This window comes from Episyrphus balteatus, chromosome 3 (genome assembly GCF_945859705.1).
Source record: "Episyrphus balteatus chromosome 3, idEpiBalt1.1, whole genome shotgun sequence".
In the NCBI taxonomy this organism is placed as follows: Eukaryota; Metazoa; Arthropoda; class Insecta; order Diptera; family Syrphidae; genus Episyrphus; species Episyrphus balteatus.
Window position 1 is genome coordinate 105,192,347 of NC_079136.1, and position 21,339 is coordinate 105,213,685.

The 21,339-nt window shown below is 29.9% G+C and overlaps 1 protein-coding gene across 2 annotated transcripts in view; it reads left to right on the forward strand.

The window, feature by feature from the left end:
• The window catches only part of LOC129913588 (uncharacterized), a 61,395-nt gene that overhangs the window by 18,126 nt on the left and 21,930 nt on the right, over window positions 1-21,339 (forward strand). Inside the window, exon 1 of one of the 2 annotated variants that reach the window (XM_055992345.1) lies at window positions 10,018-10,390. The exons of the other annotated variant lie outside the window; for it this stretch is intronic. The gene's annotated coding sequence lies outside the window, so the exon portion shown is untranslated. Of the gene's footprint in view, window positions 1-10,017; window positions 10,391-21,339 lie in introns of those variants that run through there. 2 annotated transcript variants of the gene reach the window in all.

The window sequence follows — 21,339 nt, forward strand, 5'->3', positions numbered from 1 at the left end:
CTGCAATTCTAATAACAAAGTCAAGTGTCAAGTGCTAAGGAAAGCTCTGAAAAGGTAAAAGTCGGACTTTTTGGGGGGATGTTAGCTGTTAATACTAATAGATTTTTTGATTCCGTAGTTATTTTTACACATATTAATTCTATGGTAAGATCAAAAGGGAATGTAACAAGAGATGTGCAAAAATGATTTCGAACTGCAATAAGAACTCCACCGCCTACAGGATTCTTAACGCCTACGTGAGATCTTTCCTGAAAACTAAGAACTCTTGGTCGAAAAGTTCAGTGTCCAAAATTGTGGCATTAAGCCAGGTTTCAGTAAATGCGATAGCATCGTAGGGTAAAGCTTGAGAGTTTTTAAAGATTTGAGTGGTTTGCTACTTACGTTTTGGTAGTTTTTTGCTAAGTTTTTTGAAATGTTTTTAATATTTGACTTTCGTTTATTTTTTTGCCTAGACGGGGTAGTAAATTCTTTTACCAATGTATTAGGTGGCCAGTTACTAAAACATAATATGTTCTCAAAAATTGGGCTTGGGGCAATTATTTTAAAGGATGATACAAAGCTAGAGGGTTTACTAATTTTCAAACATTTGATGCATGAGGCGTCCGGAATGACTTTAGCAGCAATTAATTGTTCAACTATGTCTTTGGGTGTAGTTACAGGTAGCAGACGGGAGATAAATGCTGTTTTGGGTTTGGGTACAGTTTCTAAACTTTTAACGTTAGTGTTCAATGAGTCACGAATGGGTTCTAAAGGTGTTGCACCCATTGAACTTTGAGGTTTAACAATTGAGACTTCAATGTTATCAGTCGCATTAACTAAAGGAGGACTATTTCCTGTTATGGAATCGGGTGAAGGGTTTATATTATTTCCATTACACGGTGCGACACTGAAAATACACCCGAGAAATAACATAGTGTAGGCTGTTCGTATGGTCGAATAATGCATAAAAATATTTTTGTTATATTTTTGGAACCCTCCATTTTTTTTTATTTACAAAAAACCATTTTTACAGACCTTACGATGTAATCTATCAATATTTCAGTCATTTTTCTAACAACTCTCAATATGTTATATGTTTTTGGAAAGAGGATTTCCAGACCTTTTGAATGATGTATATAAGTCTATTGTTTAAACAAATTAAGTGTAGGTTTTTATCCCACAAATCTTGAAAAAGTGATTTTTTTCCCAACTTTTTCAACTTTACCAAATTTTTTTTGCAAAATAAAACAAACAATAAAATAAAGTAAGGTTATATTCTGAAAGAATATACATTTAGGCACAAATTTGCGTATTTTTTTGTTGAATTTGACCAAAACTGCGGAATCTATGCTATTTTTTCGTAAATAGAAAATGTGGCTTTTCATGATGTGAATTGCAAGGTGCACAATATGGTGTTCCATATTTTCAAATAATAAGAATTTCTATGCTCCTAGGATCTTATATGGTTGGAAATAAACTAAAAAAAATATTTTCCAAGTTTCAAGTCTCTAACTTAATTCTAACCCGTGCCGCCAAGCGGTTGAAGTTTCTTATGGGAATAACATGGGGTTTCTTGGACCTTGTTCGATCAATTTTAAATTCCAGCCAAACCATTCGTTCAAAAAATTTAAAACTTTACAGACTCAAATCTAATAAGTGTAGCTATCATGTGAAAATTTTTTAGATTTTAAATTTTTATAATTTTAGAGATTTAGCTTGGTAAAAAAAGTCATTTTTTCAGACTTTTTCAAAAATCGCTTTTTACCCGTTTAATGTCAAAAAATTAAAAAACATACATTTTTTTCACAAATAAGCGTAGTATGTATATTTAAAATTTATATTCAATTCAAAGTTATATAATTAACTAGTTTTTTATTTATTTACTACAGTACTTTTTCTTAAATCGGGAACACGTTTTTTGAATATCGATGTGACTTGAAGAATGAATATACAACTAATTTTTTATATAACTATGAATTGAATTTGCATTTTAAATATACATGCTATGCTTATTTGTGAAAAAAATGTATGTTTTTTAATTTTTTGACATTAAACGGGTAAAAAGCGATTTTTGAAAAAGTCTGAAAAAAATGACTTTTTTTACCAAGCTAAATCTCTAAAATTATAAAAATTTAAAATCTAAAAAATTTTCACATGATAGCTACACTTATTAGATTTGAGTCTGTAAAGTTTTAAATTTTTTGAACGAATGGTTTGGCTGGAATTTAAAATTGATCGAACAAGGTCCAAGAAACCCCATGTTATTCCCATAAGAAACTTCAACCGCTTGGCGGCACGGGTTAGAATTAAGTTAGAGACTTGAAACTTGGAAAATATTTTTTTTAGTTTATTTCCAACCATATAAGATCCTAGGAGCATTAAAATTCTTATTATTTGAAAATATGGAACACCATATTGTGCACCTTGCAATTCACATCATGAAAAGCCACATTTTCTATTTACGAAAAAATAGCATAGATTCCGCAGTTTTGGTCAAATTCAACAAAAAAATACGCCAATTTGTGCCTAAATGTATATTCTTTCAGAATATAACCTTACTTTATTTTATTGTTTGTTTTATTTTGCAAAAAAATTTGGTAAAGTTGAAAAAACTGGGAAAAAAATCACTTTTTCAAGATTTGTGGGATAAAAACCTACACTTAATTTGTTTTAACAATAGACTTATATACATCATTCAAAAGGTCTGGAGATCCTCTTTCCAAAAACATATAACATATTGAGAGTTGTTAGAAAAATGACTGAAATATTGATAGATTACATCGTAAGGTCTGTAAAAATGGTTTTTTGTAAATAAAAAAAAAATGGAGGGTTCCAAAAATATAACAAAAATATTTTTATGCATTATTCGTCCATACGAACAGCCTACACTATGTTATTTCTCGGGTGTATTTTTTTTTTTTATTTTGTAGCACAGTGTTATTATTTCTAAAATATTTTACATTTGATTTTTTGAGTGCGGGGCCTATGTTGTTCGATGATGCTGCACCTTCCCGTCCACGTTTTTTACTTGGTTTCGAATTAACAGAGAGCGGGTTAACTATCTCAGAATTTTTGGGGTCTGAAAGAGGAAATTCCGGTACTTCCAAATCATCTGTCGAGGTGGATTTTTCAGATAAAATATTTGGAGCTGGTAAATTATTCACAGAGTTGACTAGATTTGTGAAATTATGGCTTAATTCCTCAAAACTCTTAGAAATTTTAATGATTTCGACTTTTAAAGCAGACATTTTAAAACTAAAATTTGACAAGGAGATTTTCCTGCAATCGCGATTAATCGGCACAATACCAGAAACCTATCTCAGACGCATTCATTTTATCTATGAATGCATTAGTAGCACCAACACATTTGGCGTGGAACATTTTACCACAAGGGCCATAACAAGAATAAACAGGAGTTGTACTAGAATTACCAGAACAGTTTTTGTCTGCGCAGTCCATTTATTATTACAGAAAATATTGATTAATATGAGAAAAAATATTAAAATAAAATAAATAAATAAATAAAAAAAAAATATAAAATAAATAATAAAAAAATAAATAATAATTAAAAAAAAAAATTAAATCGGCCTGGGAATTGAACTTGAGACACTCGGTGTATCAATCCGCTCACAGACACTCTGAGCTACGATGACAATACCTTTTATCAGTCCTTTATTTTATTTAGTTGACGGGTCCAGATTTTATGGGCTTAAAACTGACTTGAAAAACTGTAGGTACACTCCGCCACTTTGATCGACGGTATCACGATCTTTCGGCAGGATATGACCAGACCAGACACCGTGGACTTTTCGGGACCTTAATTTCAGTAAACATAAGAATTGTCTAGGCGTACAGGACATAAAAGTCGACTGGTCTCTTGGACTAATATTGCCGTTTGAAATTTCCAAAATATCTACCCTAAGAAAAGCATAATTTTGTTCAATATTTTCTGTTACGCCATAAGTATTTTTTATATTTTGTCTTTTCTACAATTTTGAAAGAGGTATTTGAATCAAAATTTATCCTTAACATGTGCCGCTGTTGGGTTTTATGGAAACTACATTCTACATTGAATTCTAATTTCTTGTATGAAAACTGACGTCAAAAGGACTACAATAATATTATATTTTGTTAGCCAATACTTGCACCGTTTACAAAATAATAAGGCAAGAGTTTGCTAAACAAAAAAACGTCTTTGACTTAATTTTATTTATTTTTTATTTGTTTCAACAAAAAGAATGTGCACTAAATCGATAGAAAATGTTGTAACGAACAATTAAGTGCTTAATTTTTTTGCCGTAGAACATCCTGTAGCCGAGTTATTCCCAAAAAACGATATTTTTGAGTGGTTTCGCACCGGTTTTTCGTGCGTTCATTTATCAATTGCTCGGTCATCTTTGATGATAAGGAGTTGATTTTGATTTTTGTAGAATGCAGGAAATTATAAGGGCTACAAAATATGTTAGAAAAAAGTTTGCCATAATATACCTAAGCTTTTTTTGAAATAAAAATGAAAATGTGTTTTCTTAACAACTAGAATTTGACTTTAACTGGCTGCCATTTTGTATTAACTCACTTTAATACAATGAAATTACATACAACGATAGAAAATATTATAAGGAAGAGAATGTATGTTCATTTTTCGGTCTACGACAAACTCGAACAAAGATATTAGCTTGGAAGTAAAATATCCCAAAAAATGCATTTTTGTGAATAACTCCGTTAAAAAGAATGATCAGGTGGTGAGAAATTGGGTTTAAACCTTTTAAATATACCCCTATCGATCCATGAAATAAAAACTGACAGTTCCTCTGTGCGCAAGGTTAGGCCCTTTTTTCCGACGCTTTGACTGGAGAACTCTGGAAAATTTCTTAAGAAGAATTATTTCAGCTAGTTTCGCACTGAAGGAAGTACATATAGTACATATAAACGTTTTAGATAGCAATAGCTTTTTCTCTTTGGCTTCAAAATTTAAAAAAAAATTTAAGTACTTCAGAATATAAGTTTCAAACGTTTAAAAAATATCAAAACAAAATTAAAAAGTAAACAAAAACTCCATTCATTTTCTTAAATAGAAAAATTAAGAGAAAAAGTCCCCCTAAATTTAATCCTGCCAGGGGACCTTGGCAGTTCAACGTGGGCCTCTGCTCCTAACGTTTAAATTTCATGCCCTTATCACAAATGCATGATTTTGTTACTTAGCCTCCTAACGACGACGGAGCATATAGCCGTATCTAAGAACGACCTGAGAATTACTTTCGTGTCGACAATCCTGCGTTTTTGAATAACCAAATAAAGCAAAATATTTATACATACATATATAATGTCGCATTGTTTTTAAATTTTCTAAGATCTTTATTGCCCATAGTATACATACATACATACTCCCTGCTAGCTCTCGGGTCTCACCCTAAATAGGTGAAAATTTTGAACCTATGTATGTGGATACAGCTCTTGTATTTGTATAGGTATGCAAATGTGTGTGTATTTGTGTTAAATAAAAATAAATTTGATTATTTAACTTTTTTTAAAAATTTATTCAGTAAATTACCATATTGATTTTACACTTCCATCACATTCTTTTAAAACACATTATCAATTCTTCTATCTTATAACAAGTTCTTTTTGTGTTATTTAATATTTTTATTTCCTACTTACAAAACAAAATAAATTATGGAAATGCTTACAATTTATATAAAATATTCAAGGACGTCTTGGCTTCCTCCAATAATAATTAAATTTTATTCCTAACAAGAAAACTGAACTGTTTCTGTGTGACTGCACTTTTTTTTGCACAAAATCGAAGAGAAATGAAAAACTGTTTGTATTTGAATTTATTTTATAAAGAAGATTCTAATAAACTAAAATTTATTAATAAGGACGAAACAAATATATGGAATAATTTTTGTATTTAATTAATTTTTAACTTTCATTCATTTATATTAATCATTTAGTTTAAAAGATTTTTTGTTTTTAACATGCTTTAGTTAAATATTTATAATTTTGCTCATGTGCATATGAAGAAATGATTAACATAGTGCATTCCCGAAATATATGCATATCTATATAATCAATATAAAGTGAATGTTTGTTTTTATTTATTTTTTTGTTTATCAATAATTTAAAAATGTTTTTTACCCAAATCCTTGTATTAAAAACAAATTTAGTGTTCGTAAAAAATAAATTATAATTTTCTGTTTATCTACATATATACATATATATCTGTAAGAAATTTAAATTTACCTAAAAAATCTTTTTGTATTTAAATCCAAAGAATATGCGAAAGTGAATTATATATACAAATTAAAATTATATGTTTTAATGAAAAAATATAATGAATACCTACATATTGACTTGAGAATGTGTGTTTTTATTTAGGTACTTAGTATTTGAGTTCTTCTTTTGGCTGTTATATTTAAATAAAAGGAAACATAATATTTGTTAATTTTTTTTACAAAGAAAACATGTTCTGAAAGAGCCTGTGTCAATGGTGGAACCATCCCTTGGTTTGTTTGTACAAAAAAGAAGCGATTGTATGTTCTTGTTTATAAAAGTTAAAGCATCCAGCTCGGTATGAGTATTATAATTATTGAGTTTTCTTATTTTTTATCGTACTTAACTTATTTAGAAAAGAAAAGTGTTTATAAAAAAAAAAAACTAAATGACTTGGAATAAATACACGTTAATATTATGATGATGCATAAGGGTTTTGAAATGAAAATTTATAAATGAATAATGCTTTTGTCATGTTTTACAGTTACAAGCTAAACTCTTAATGAAAAGGAATTACTATATTCTATTTTAACTGTTAATTTTATTTAAAATATAAATGTTTTTGAAAACATTAAAAGTTTGATACAGATTGAGACAATGGTCGGTCATATTCATTCATTTTATTTAATAAATACTTTATTTTTTGATATCGCTTCTATACAAAATTTTTGATATTGATGGAATAATTTGTTTTCTTATATTCTTGACTGTACATTAAATTTTTAAATTGTGTTAGTTATGTTTGCTTTGTTATGTTCTTTCATTGTAATTTTTGTGCTGATAACCAGTCCGTGGGTTTTATTTATTATTATAATACGTCCTATATCTTAATGTTCCGTCAAATTTTTGCAGTCATAGACACAAAAATTATATAATGATACAATAAAAAGAGAAATGCGAACTTTTAATATTATAAACACATATAGTCGTATATATTTGATATAAAATCGTTTTGTGATAAACATAGTATAGTATATTTACATAGGGTAGGATGGTATAAGAGTGCGCGGACGATAAGAGAATATTAGAGTGAATGCACTTATTTTGGAAAGATCTAAGTAAGTTTGATCTGCTGTCATGCAAATGTGTTTGTAAACAAAGGTGCTAGTCAAGTTTGAGTTTTTTAGCTCTTTTTTTTCTAATTCTTTTTGCCAAACAAATTAAATTTTGCCCTAAACAACAAAAAATTACAATAAACAAAGTATGGGTTATTGAAAAGTCGACAAAAAGAAAATATTTGAGGAACACAGAAGATTGGTCATAAAGTGCATTGTGAAATACATATAGGTACTCTTCGATTTCATGTCTGAACGTGTAAGAGATCGCACCATGATGAAGTATAAGAGTGCACGGGCTATAAAAGCCGTAAATGCTATCTTGCTTCAAAATAACTGGCATTTGTCCATATACCAGCAAGCAGCAGCTAGAAAAAGCAATTCCTACCAAGAAGAAACCAAATACAAGTTTTGCAAAAAACAAGCGAATGGAAGTAACTAGGAAATGTTGTAATTTTCTTGGAACCATTAATCGAAGACTAAATAGAATGTTCCTCCTGCAAGGAGTGATAGGTCGAAAAATACTCTGTTTATTTAAAGATAGGCAGTTTTATTTGCGACTTTTGTGCGAACTTACACCTGTGCGCACTCTTACATACTTAGCCGCGCACTCTTACACAATAGTATGTATAAGAATGCGCAAATGACCTAATATGCTATTTTGTTTATAACTTTTGAATTAATACATTATTGTTACCAGTTTTAAGTTTTTTTCGTTGCTTTGATTACACAGCCACACAAAAAAATATAAAAGTTCTGGTCTGGGGTTGCGACCAGGTTTTTCATATAGTTTTGGGGTCGCTGAAACCGAATCCGAAGTCCGTTTTGCCCCATCACGTCAGGTTTTCGAGATAACCTCAAAAAATGTCACGAAAACAAAATTTTTTTTCTCTGATCTGGATGTGCGAATATGTTATTCATATAGTTTTTGGATCGCTGAATCCAGATTCGAAGTCAATTTTGCCCTATCACGTCAGGTTTCTGAGATATCCTCAAAAAAATGTCAAAACCAACAAAACAAAATTTCTTATCTGTAGTTGCGACTAAGTTTTTCATATAGTTTTTGGGTTGCTAAAACCGAATCCGAAGTCAATTTTGCCATATCACGTCATGTTTTTGAGATATCCTCAAAAAATGTCAGATAAGAACTTTTTTTTTAGTTTAAACATTTTTTGAGGATATTTCAAAAACCTGACGTGATACGGCAAAATAGACTTCGGATTCGGTTTAAGCAACCCAAAAACTATATGAAAAACTTAGTCGCAACTACAGATAAGAAATTTTGTTTTGTTGGTTTTGACATTTTTTTGAGGATATCTCAGAAACCTGACGTGATAGGGCAAAATTGACTTCGAATCTGGATTCAGCGATCCAAAAACTATATGAATAACATATTCGCACATCCAGATCAGAGAAAAAAAAAATTTGTTTTCGTGACATTTTTTGAGGTTATCTCGAAAACCTAACGTGATGGGGCAAAACGGACTTCGGATTCGGTTTCAGCGACCCCAAAACTATATGAAAAACCTGGTCGCAACCCCAGACCAGAACTTTTATATTTTTTTGTGTGGCTGTGTTATAAACTAAAAATATATATTGAAAAAGTAGTTAAATTCTTTTTGTTATTGTAATATTTGGTGTTTTGTCTAAAGTGCGCACTCTTGTACCACCTTACCCTACTTACATACATATTTTTTTATACAAAGAAAGAAAAATTAATTATTTGTTTTGCTATGTTTCAATAATAAGCTTAATAAGGCGTTTTTGTTTTCTTTAAATTAATTCTAATTAGCATTAACTTGCCTGAGTCATTGTTAAATGAATTCGTAGAAATTCAAAAATAATATAGTGAACTACATATGTATGTATATACATTTTTTGATAAAATTGTTTTCGCAATTGCACTCTACACAATTTATAAAACGCTTTGTTTTAATTTTAAATTTTATAAATTTTTTCAATTAATTACTCTTAGGCCCATTTGCTGAAACGAAACATAAATATTTAAGTGAAACACAAAGCTCTAAGTTCTGCATAGCGGTTTGCACGAACTTCGAACTGTGTCATAAATTCCTCTAAGTTAAACATAACTTAGGGGGAAGAAATAGTAGAACATAAGCAGTTTAGGTTCTACCTAAGCAAATTTTATTAAGAAATTAATAGGGAACATGTGTTGAAAATGCCATTGGGTGTAAAATAGCGCTATATAGATTATTTAAAATTAAGTTTAACTTACATCCAAACATATTTTCCATATTAAATTTCCATATAATGCAAACTTTTTTCAGGTTGTTTTTGGAGCTCATAGTTTTGACATTTCTTCCAACCTATTTCATTCCTTAAGCCTTATGTGACAGATTTATTTTTTGTCTTGCGTCAAACAGAAATTTGTATTATTTTGTTATATTGATCTTTTTTCCAAAAAAAATTGAAAAACCTTTACCACGCACTTTAACATTTAACCAAATTTATTATATTTAATAAAAGAAAAATTCAAAACACATGAAAAATAATTTAATTTAAAATTAATTTGACATTATTTGACATTTGAATTGAAAATCTCAGGGATTTCTAGCATGAAAGTAAATCATTGATAGGTTGAACATTAATATTTTTTAGCAACTTGGAATAAACTAAGTGTTCTTTAAGAGCTATGTTCGACCTAGCTATGATTTAAATTTATGATCCGTATGAGCAAATGGGCCTTAGTTTGTTAACGCTTGAGTTCTTAGAATATATAATTTAATTTATCATTATCGTTTTGTTATTCTACTTTCGTTGGAATTTAACACTATCAAATCGCACTGAATGTTTTCCTGCAAATTTCACCAGAACGTACCTTAATAAATACGTGAATAATATTTGTTTTTTGGTTATATTTTGTTTTCTCCAAACAGTTAGAATTAAATAGTGTATCTATTAATTTTCATACCAAGTACCTATAATAAATGTAGTCTCAGGTCAAAAACACTTTTGTTGCGTATTAAGTTTTTTTTTAAACTAGCGAATATATAAATTGTACGTACCTATCATTTGAATGTACGAAAATTGGAATGAGCGGTCAACATTTGATCACGAAACAAGTAAGTACAATTTCAATAACTTGCTCTTATTCCTATATTGTTTGTATATTTTGTCATTGTTTAAATTTTCGAGTTCTAATTCACTCCAAAATAATAATATTGCTATATCTTTTATTTTCTATATATTTTTAAATCATGTCACATATTAAGATACATAATGCAAAAAGTTTGATGGATGAAAAATAGCTCTTAGGCAATATGACAGAGTAGCTTAAAACGAAAAACAAAAAAATAAATAAGTAATAATTCATTTTATTTTTGGTTTTGATAACAAATTAAACGTTTCTATTTAAGTTCTTATACATTTTACAAGAATCATTGGCTTTTTGGGACCAATTACAGATTTTACTGTCTCTTCAAAAAAAAAATAAAACACCCTTTCATCAAATTTTTTTTTTTATGAACACTTTATTCTTGCTTTTGAACCCAAATTCAATGTTTTTACCAAATTTCATTAGGGTGACACATCATTGTTATTTTCACTTTAAAAAAAACACCCTTTTAGCCATGATATATGTATAAACACTTTGGATTCTTGTTTTTAATCTTAAAAGTAACATAATTGCATAATTTCAATAGGGTACCACCAATTTTACTCTAGTATTACACACTTTTTCAAATAAACCCATATTTTCTCTACACCTAAAAAAAACAGCCTTTCACATGAAAAATGTATGGATTTCTTTTATTCGTAATTCCAATGGAAAAGAGAACATATTTAATGAATTTCGTAATGGTACCTTTTATACCATTGATTTTATCGGACTTATCGCGGATTTTCCCTATTTCCCAAAAAACACCCTTAAACCTAAAATGTTTGTATAGACTGTTCTTGGTTTCTGTTATAAATGAAACATTTTTACCAATTTTCACTCAAGATAATTTTACTTTATAGATACAGGGTGGCTGATGAAAGCCGCTACCAAAAAAAACTTTGATAACTTTTTTTCTACTTAGTGAATCTGGTTAATTTTTTTTTATTTTACAGATTGGTTTTTAGATTTAACAAAAATGCATAATAGAAAATGGATAATGTTTTCGTAGAATTCCTACGAAAATTTTCCGATAAGCTCATATGCACGATTTTACCATTCCGTTAAAATCCCAAATCGCTTGCACTTACTGCATCCGACTTTTTCTTTTGAGTTTATTGTAAACAGGAAGGCCGCAAAGCAAAATCAAATTTGAATGAAAGAAAACAATCTAATCGAGAAATATTTGCATTTATTCCTGTCTCAAATCTTCAAAAAACAACTTTTTTTTAAGGCACCCCACATGCATTAACGACCAGGGGAGGCATTTAAAATCCATTATTTTCAAAACTAATAAAGCTATATATAATAAAATTGAATGCGCTTTAACATGAATAAGAGAAAAATAAATTTCATACACTGAAAAAAAAGTTATTTGAATTTTTTAATGTAGCGATATTCATCAGCCACCCTGTACTTTACACTTTATAGATTCTTAATTCTTATACCAAACAAAACTTTTTCACCAAGTTTTAAAAATTAATAAAATATTAGTCAGCTGTTATGAAACCTTTCTCACACATAACTCAACCCATCAAAAAAACACCCTTTCACCAAAAATATTTTTAAGAACTTTTTGAATCCTTTGTCCTTGCTTTATCTAGAACCTTCATTCCGAATTTCATCATTGTAGCATGTTTTTCACATGGGTTTCGGTTATATTTTAATCGTCAATATCTTTTCTTAGAGCAATCGTATTGACTTTATTTTTATGTCATTAGATTCAGCACCATAAAAACATGTGTCATATGTATGATGATATGTTACAAACAATTTTTTTTCACTTTATTTTTGAGCTTCACCCCCTCCCTCTTGTCCGCGAAAAAACACCCTTTCACCCAACTTTTTTCTATAGACTTTTTTATCTTGGTTATCATTACAAAAGCAAACTTTTTGCCAAGTTTCATGTGTGTAACAATGTATTTGTTGATTTTATGTACTATTTTACCTGTACTAAAATGCAGAGACAAAAATTTCAGATCAATTAAAATTCAAAGCTTAAAAAAAAGTATTGAAAATGAAATTTTTAAGTCAACGTAAGCTACTCTGCATATTACCACAGAACTTATTCAAAGTTTAACGGAATGACATCTCAACTTTAATATCAGCCGTGTTTTATTATTCACTTGGATCTGGATCATGCATGTAAAACAATTGAATTTAACACTTAAAACAATAACAATACGTGATCTTGCTTTCTATCGGGATCTTTTTCATTGAATAAATAACACTGATCAACAAAATTTAACTTTTTTTGCCACAAGAACCAAAATACACTGTTCAAGTAGTTTTTGCTGAATCCGAATCTGAAGTCAGAAAAATTTGATTGGCCTCCGTTTTTGAAATATAAAGGTTATAAAATGCTAAAAATCGTCATTTTGGCTGTTTTTATGTGGTAATTCGAGGTTCTGTTTTCATGTGGGGTAATTCGTTATAAATTTGTAACGGTGATTATAAGAATAGATATTTTTCTTTCAAAAACTGTTTAAATTTTATTGCTCGAGATATCTTAAGTTTCAGTTAATAAGCCAAAGAGAAACTAAACTTAATCTAAAGTTTAAGTCACTGATCACAGAATTTTTGCCACAAGAACCAAAATATACTTTTATGAAGATTTTTGGTTTACTGAACTCGAATCCGCAATCAGAAAAAATCTATTAGCCTCCGTTCTTGAAACACAACCGTTATAAAAAAAAAAAACATTTTTTTGCATTTTATAACGGTAATATTTCAAGGACGAAGGCTAATAGAATTTTTCTGATTGCGGATTCGAGTTCAGCAGTCCAAAAACCTTCAGAAAAGTGTATTTTGGTTTTTGTGGCAAAAAAAAGTTTAATTTGGTTGGCCTATGTTGTTTCTGATTCAAAGACCGCTACTTAAATTTTAAATATCTCGGGCAGTAAAAGAGATATCGGAAAGATTTAAACATTTTTTGAAAGATTAAAACCAGTTCTTATAGGCACTGTTACAAATTTATTCATAATGAACTACCCCACATAAAAACAGCCAAAATGACGTTTTTTGACATTTTCTAACGGTAATATTTCAAAAACGGAGTCCAATCACAATTTTTTGACTTCAGATTCGAGTTCAGCACATCAAAAACTACTAGAAAAGTATCTTTTGGTTGTTGTGGCAAAAACCTTGTTGACCAGTTTAATTAGTTTCTATTTTGATAAGTAAATAGCTTTTGACGCGTCGGTAGGGAGAAAAATAGGAGGTGGAGCATGTAAGATCTTAAGTTATTCTTTTCGCGGATATCAAACATTATTATATTAATTAAATTTTACGCAAACTCATTAACTCACCTCGTATTTATAAGAAATATTAAAATTATTTCTTCGCTCCGACGACGACTTTTCAAACTTCGTGATCACGAGATAACACTGTGTTCGAAAATTGAACTTTTTTTCGACAGAGGGCTTTCATATCTACTAAAGATAATTCGAGTATGCTGAACACAATGGCGTACTTAGTTTTTCTGGATTAGGTCAAATAAGAAAGATTTTTGCGTTTGAAATTTTGTTTGCACATGCCAAAACTGAGGGTATAAAACACCATATATTTTCCAATTTTTGATTTTTTATCGATGAAAAATGATGGAAAATCTTTTTTTTCGGAAGTATTATTCGTAAAAGAAGTTATTTGAAAAAAAATCTGTCGAATGACATTTTAAATCATTATTTTATGGCAAAAAAAAGTCGATTTTTCTTATATTTTTCGTATTATTTAAATTAAAATGCAGCACTCGCACAGTGGTCGATTTTGAGTCACTAGGTGGACTTAATTCTTTTGTATGTCTTACTGGCTTTGAATATTATTTTTAATGTGATAACGTCTTACAAATCGATGAACCCTGGTCTCCCGTTCTTCCCGTGCCTGTTAGCAGTTTTTTTCACCTTAGCTGCTATATTCTTAAACTATTACTTAAACTATTACACTGGTTTACAAAGGTGTCCTGAACTCGAATCCGAAGTTAAAAAAATTAATCATAATTGTTTGAACATATTTAGTAACGGTTTCTATAAGAACTGTTTTCCATTTTTCAATGCCTGTTTAAATCTTTCTGATGTCTTTTTTATTGCCCGAGATATCTTTAATGGGAAAAAATATTTCTTTTTCCCAAATTTTTGACCGTTTTCGAGCCCTTTTGACCGTTTTTTATTTATATCTTTTTCGTTTTGATAGATATATTAATATATTAATTAAAGCCAGGACTATATTTGTGCAAAATTTCAATCATTTTCATAATCACATTTTTGAGATAACGGTTAAAAGATGGTCTTTTTTTTTGACACGTAATATCTTTTTACATAGAGCATTCATAAATTTGATTTATTTTTATTTTGAAAAGAGATTACATAACCTTTCATTTCATAAATCACACATAACAGTTCATTCTCTACAAGCTAGACTATCTTGAACAATGTCCTTCGTAAAAAAATTGGTCACCTTAAAAAGAGCGGATTGGTACCTGAAAGAGACGAAAAAAATAGTTTGCGGCGGTTTTCGGCACTTAATTTTAGCATCAAATTAATGGTAATGATTCAAACTACAAAATATAAAAAAATCACGATGGCACTCTTCGGCACTTTTTTTTAATCGTCCAAAAAGTAAAAAAACAAACATCTGAAAACTATCAAAAAAATGCCTTACAACATTCAGTTAATAGAAATAGAATACGACTTTTTTTTTACAAAAAACAAATTGAATGTAAAAAAACATACCACTGGCATTTTCCGGCATTTTTTTTGTTAAACTCAATTACTCACTTTTATCATAAACTATCACTTTGTAAACACTTCGTCGCCCTAGTATTGGAGTGCCGTATACGCCAAATTGCATTTTTTGAACTAGGTATGCAGTCGTATGTTTTCGAAGTTGCTCTTTTCAAATCTGCTATCCGTTTTTTTCTTTCTTTTTTCGTTGCCGAGATATTCACTATTGTTTTGACAAAAACTAGAAATTTTGGCATTTACGTCAAATTTTTCATGCAATGCAAGAAAATTTTGAGAATTGTTTTGACGTACGTTATGTTTTTTTTGACGTAGGTGTATATGAATAAAAGAAACTTCTGATTTTCATGGCGTATACGGCAAACTCATTTTGGACAAAAATTTAAATATTTTGACAACTAGACGAATTGCAGATGTCCAATAACATGTATATAAAAGACACATTTTAATTATATATCATACTAAAATATCAAAAAATACCAGCGGTTAGTTATTTCGCAAATCATGAATGATAACATTGAGATGCTTCCCATGAATAAAATAACGGAATCAAAAAATTATTTTTGTTGTTTTTTGCTGTTTAAGAATATTTACTTTCGGCCTAACGGTATTTTTTATGTTGACAACAACTTTATTTTTCGACTTTTGACCAGCTACGATGCATCGCGATGTACTGAATCGATCGTTGATCTTGTATTTCAGGACAGATTATGGCTTTGTTTACAAATACGAATAGGCAGTACCTATCTATCTACAATAATGGTTAAGCTTAAGAGTGAAAAAGTAGCAGTAAAACATTGTTTTTTTTTCAATTTTTTAGTTTATAAAATAAAAAATTGCAAAATGTTTAAATGCAATACATATGTAGGGTAAGTAGGGACAAAATCGTTTTCTTACTATGTTGTATGAAAATAAAAAAAAATAAATAATAAAACTGGCAAAACTTGCAATATGAAAAAGTGGCTTTTGGTATGATCGACCATGTCTGAAAGTATGAGTATGTTTGGTTGAAACGCCGAAAAGTTACGGCAACTTTTGTGATTTTTCAACAAATCGTTACCGTTTATGTTTAAAGTAAGTTGCACTTTTAACCGTGAGATAGTTAACATATTTAACTTATTCTTTATAATGACAGTTGGATATTCAAGAGTATTTTTTTGTGAAAGAATGAATCCTAAATGTTTGAACCTTAAGAAAAAAAAAATATTCTAGACTTTCAGGTAAGATTGGAAGGGGGCAAAACGCCCATGGGCTCAAGTAGCTAAAAAAATAAATAAAAAATAGATGACCGTTAAAGGAGTCAAAACAGATAAGCTCAGGCACCAAATAACTGTAAGTGATGATTGTTCTGCTTGCAGCTGCTTTAAAAATCCAAATCAAAAGGCTGATGCTTTAAATGCCCTTTATATGTAACAAATGGTCCCACAAAGCATGTGCTGTGGTGGAAACCGATGAAGAATTGAAGATAAACCATACGAGTGTGATTATTGCGAATAGATTCCATTTTCAAAAAAAGAAACAGTCATACTACAAACAAAATTTGATATTACCTACATAAAGACCTGCTTAAGAGAAACCCTCTTAAGAGAAAAACCCGCTTATCTGAAACACTTTTCTAATCTTTAAATATTTTCTTCAGTTAAACGGGGTTCGATTAAGTGAAAAACCCTCTTAAGTTTAAGATGGACTGTGACAAATATATTATGTGTTGTGTATGTAAGCTCATACAGATGGAAGTAATAGTATAAATATGTTTTAATTTTAAAACAAATTGAAAGAAAAATGAGTTTTTGAACTTAAAAAAATTTAAATAAAAATATTGATACCATGCCTGATTTTTTAATTAAATACATTTACGTATGTTTTGTTTAATATTCTAGAGTTCGAACACATAAAAGGTGTGAACAAAAAAATGTTGAGTTTTTGCATACATTTGTACCTTTATAGTTAAAAAATGTAAGAAAAGTGAAAAAAGTCGACGTTTTTTTGCCATAAAATAATGATTTAAATAGTTATTCAACAGATTTTTTTTCAAATAACTTATTTTACGTATAAAACTTCCACAAAAATAGATTATCCAAAACCAAAACCACCTAGAATTGAGAAGCTGTCAAAGTTCAAAATTTCTTTATTTATCGTCATTTACCCAATTTCGACATCAATTTAAAAATATATTCTAAAATAATATATATTTCCAAACCTAACGGAGTATTTTTTTAGGAAAATCTGTTAAAAATTGGCTTAGAAAAAAAAAATGTTAGTTTCGCTTACCTGTACCCCAATAGGATGGCAAGTTGTACGAAGTTTACAAAACCGCCGGTCGGACAGATTTTTTCCTGGGCCTTTTTGCGGCAAGTTAGCCACTTGCACTTCCAGTCGCGTTTTTTTGGTGCTAAGTTATGTCATCGGGTCAATGGAAAACTTAGTGTTGTTTCATTATAAAAAATACCCCAATTTGGAGCCTTATTTCATTTATTTTTTTGGGGTCTTATTTTGCGGAGACGAGTTCAGCATACAAAAATTTTAGAAAAGTTTTACAAAACAACAGTCATATTATTCACTTGTTTAAAAATACACCTGCATGTAAATAAATGTCAAATGTCAAAAATAAATCCAAATTCATACTATTCACTACTTAAATCCAATTTTTAAAATCATATATCGTTAAATCCAAATAAATTTAAACTGCTCTCTGGAAGTCTGTTTAACTTTATAAATCCAGATGTGTAATAGCCACAGCCGTTATGTATGCATTTGATTAGTTGTTTACTGTATTATATATTGAGAAAATCTTTTATCAAACTTGAATAAAAATAGTTTTTGAAAATAATGTTGATAAAATATTAAAAAATTTATTTAATCTGATATAGAATTTCAAACTTGTGTTTAATAAAATCATCATATAAAATAATTGTTTGCATTTATAAATCCTGACATTATAGATTTTTTTTTCCGTGGGTAGGTGTTGAAATCTTCAAAAGATTCTATGAGGACCGGAAAACGCGTGGACCGGAAAACAAAGTGGTTGTGTTTTATTTCAAAGTATTTTCAATCAAACTTTTTTATACAAATTTAAACAAATTTTCTAGAGCGATTAAACAATGGCTCTTTGCCAAGATGACTTCCGCCTTAAAATAAGATTAATCCACTTAATTTAAGATGCACATTTTCTTATTTTTGTGATAATAAGGAGATTTTTATCTTATTTAAAATGGATTTCCGCTAGTTTAAGACGGAAGTCATCTTGGCAAAAAACCATGCAGAAATCCGCTTGTAGTTATATATTTATATATGAGGCGGTCAGAATAATAAATAAATAAATAATAAATTATTTTTAGAGCCTCAAATTTAATTGCTTAGAGGCAACTAAAATATAATATATAATTTGTTTGGAGCCAAGAATTAATACATAGGTATTGGGGCCTCTGTTCTGAAGTAATATTCGGAATGCCACCAATAACGTAATGTTTTTATTTTGGGCCCTGATGTATATATGTTGGGGCCCCTAAATTTATATTTAATTTTACATTTAATTGTTTTGAACCACTTTTGAAGATCCTCAAATAATATTTTTTTGCTCTTTTACGGCCCCTAATGTATTATTTGTGGTGGCAAAGATTTTTCAAGTAATATTTTTTGGGGCCCTAAGATAAAATTATAATTTTTCTTTTAAAAAAGCAGTTTATTTTTTTTGGGGCCCCTGGGGTAACTTTTTTTAAAATCAATATAATATATTGTGTGGCTACCAATGCATTATACATTACACTGAATGACATAATTTGTCTCCCTGGTTACTTCGTAACTCAATTTATGCTAACAGTTTCCTTCTCTGCATCGTCTCCAGTGGGGGCCCTGGGGCGGTCGGGGGCCCCGGGGCACCGCCCCGCTTGACTCAAGGGAGTGTACGCCCCTGCTCTAACGCCTCAGGGCAGTAGTATCAATGTGCAAAATTTTGAGTTCATTGGTTGGTTGGATTACCCTTTAGGTGATCTATGATTTGTCAAAATTAAGAATAAGAAAAAGAAATAAACCACAAACTGAGCAAACAACCACAGTATTTAATTATGTCAATCACATGAATATGCGTAGTCTCAGGAAAACTAACAGACCTTGTAACACGATTTTGCAACATTTTCATTTATGTACATTCATGTTTCTGGCATGAGGGGGAACATATAGTCTTATGCCTACTTTTCACGAGTCGATTTTAGCAGCACGATATGTCGCCCGGCTTAAGTTGACTGCACTGAGGGAAAAAGCGCAACGTAAAATGTAATATGATCAACGTTGGTTTAATTTTGAAAAAACTAACACGAAACACGTTGGTAAAGCATTCGTCTAGTGACCCAAGAGTTGTAGGTTCGATCCCCAGTGATTGCCAATTTTTCTTTTTTTTTAATAATTTGATGCTTTTTCTCAACTTTGATTTAAAGTTGTTTTATAACATATCTATTGATATTGGTGACCTTTTTGTGCTTATATAAATTTTTTGTTGAACGAGCTTCAGGTCAAATGAAACAAATATTTTCAAAAGTCGGCATTATTCTCCGTGAACAAACGATTTCTGTTTCATTTCATTAGTGTGTTATTTAGAATTTTAAAGTAAATTTCGTGTATCAAGGGGCACGGTAATGCCCAACCAAGTTCTCTAGCAACTTTGGCACTACACTCTTTTTTACAGGAAACAACTCAGGACATTTTCGACTTTTATACCAGATATGCCAGAAATTCCAACAATAAATAAATAAATTGTGGTGCATGCTACGGAAAACATTTGAGATTTTCAATTCAGGGGACTTGGAAACCACCCATTTTCACTAAATTTTCATCAAATATCTTAGAGCACTTCTGATTATCGTAGAATCTTGAAACATGGTAGAATGGTAAAGGAGGGAGTTTATACAAAGGAACCAATTTAAAATTTCTAAATTTTAGCCAGGGGGCGTGGTAACCACCCATTTTCGCTGAATTTTCACCAAATATTGTAGAGCACCTCGGATAGAATCTTATATACATAGCTTGGTAGAATCTTATGCAAAAGAAATAATTATATAAATAGACATTCTCTAATCATAGGGGACCACGCCGCACCGCCGCGCCGCACAGTGTGACAATTCGCTCATCTAGCGGAATTAAATTAATAGCGCTCACAGATTATAACTTTTCGAGGATTTTTTTTTTTGTTGAATTTATAACAAATATATACAAAATGAAATTTAGCAACAATTTTGTTAATAGTTTTTCATATTTTTAGCCAAAAGAGGTTTAATGGGGGTAATTTTTGGGCAAAAGTTCGATAACTCAGAAGGTGCAAAATTGTAACGTATTCTTATAGAGGAGTTAAATACAAGCATTTTTTACTACCAGAGAGGGGGTCGATCTCCCCCGTTTAAAAGGGGGGGCAGTTTTCAAAAAAATTACTTAAAATAAAGAAACAAATATTAAAAAACGACGGCAAACACTCATAGTTATGATTGATACCTTTTTCAAAAGCAAAATTGATTGATAAATCCAACTGTCTCAATTTATTCTGTTTCAATCACTAAAAACCATATTCTAGTTTTTGAGAAAATTGAAACATAAGGGAACAACTTTTTTATCAGATTTTTATTTTTTGGGTATTTTCGATAACAGTGCATTAACAGTGCCACTAACAAAAAAGGTCTTTGAGATATAACACATAGAGTTAGTTGGAAGTTTAGGTGCCTGAAAAACAAAAATTCGATACCTCTGTAAGCATTAAGTTAGCATTGGTGGTTCAGGGAATTTAATTTTAGATTAAGACACCCAAACATCAAGAATTCGCGTCTTAAAATTTCGAAAATTATTTTTAGAAAACAAGAATAAAGACCATTTAATACACCTGTTAATGGCAAAAAAAATCCACACAAAAAAACTTTTCAAATTAACATTACAATCCTTATAATTTGTTTTGATTCTTTCCATAGTAGTTATTTTTCTGGAAGGCTAGTTCAAAAATGAAAAAAAAATTTATGGGTGTTTGCGCAGCCACTTAAAATGCAAAAGGAAAGCTAATATATCAAGCTTTAAAATTAATATGGATTCCCAATGGAATGATGCGGAATAATTTTAAATTATCTCCATTTAATGTAAAATTTCACCCAAAAAGCACGATTTTTCAACTCTTAAGCAAAATAGCAAAGTATTTTTTGTTTGCATT